Here is a 724-nt window from a genome sequence, read left to right as displayed (position 1 = left end):
TGCGTTCTGTCATTCAAAGTCCAATTCTAAACTTCTGTCCAAGCTTTTTTAAGTTGCCCCGACCATTTTATATAGGTTATATATGTAAAACAAACTTCATTACTATGGTTTTGCCTTTGCATAACAACACCAGAACAAGTTTTCAAGTGTCTTAACTGTTAAGAGCTTATTTTCCTGCCCCTTCCTTCTTCCCTCTTGAACTTGATCTTCTATCTCCAATGTTAACTCCAACACACAAGTAAACCTGCAGATGGCTGTTCCTGTCTTCACTATTCTTCCCATACTTTGGTAACAATTCATTTCTATAAGGTAAGATCTTCTCTCTCAACTGTTAGCTTTCTATTCCTTCCACATGACACAATTATGTTATTGGCAGGGACAATTCGGGAACTGCAGTAAGTATTCAATCCCCAAACCCTCACATCAACAGAATGGTCTCTGAACAAAGTTAATATGTTCTTCTGTTCTTCCTGCTCTTTTCATATTTTTCTTGTCCAAAAACATCCAAGCAAAATATCAGTCCTCAAGGCTGGGCATCATCCTCAGAACAAACCAAGCTTCAGCCTTCAAGGTCCAGTCAACAAAAGGGAAAGAACCAGGGAGTTTAGGGCCCTTGCTTGGATGACTGAATTATCATGAAATAATGTGACAGGATTTCAAACTCCCACCTTTAAAATCAGCATTTGAGTCTGTGTAAAGATACGTCTCAAACTTATTTTTCAAG

The sequence above is a fragment of the Apteryx mantelli genome, chromosome 3, assembly GCF_036417845.1.
Source record: "Apteryx mantelli isolate bAptMan1 chromosome 3, bAptMan1.hap1, whole genome shotgun sequence".
NCBI lineage: Eukaryota > Metazoa > Chordata > Aves > Apterygiformes > Apterygidae > Apteryx > Apteryx mantelli.
Note: the sequence above shows the minus strand (reverse complement) of the source record.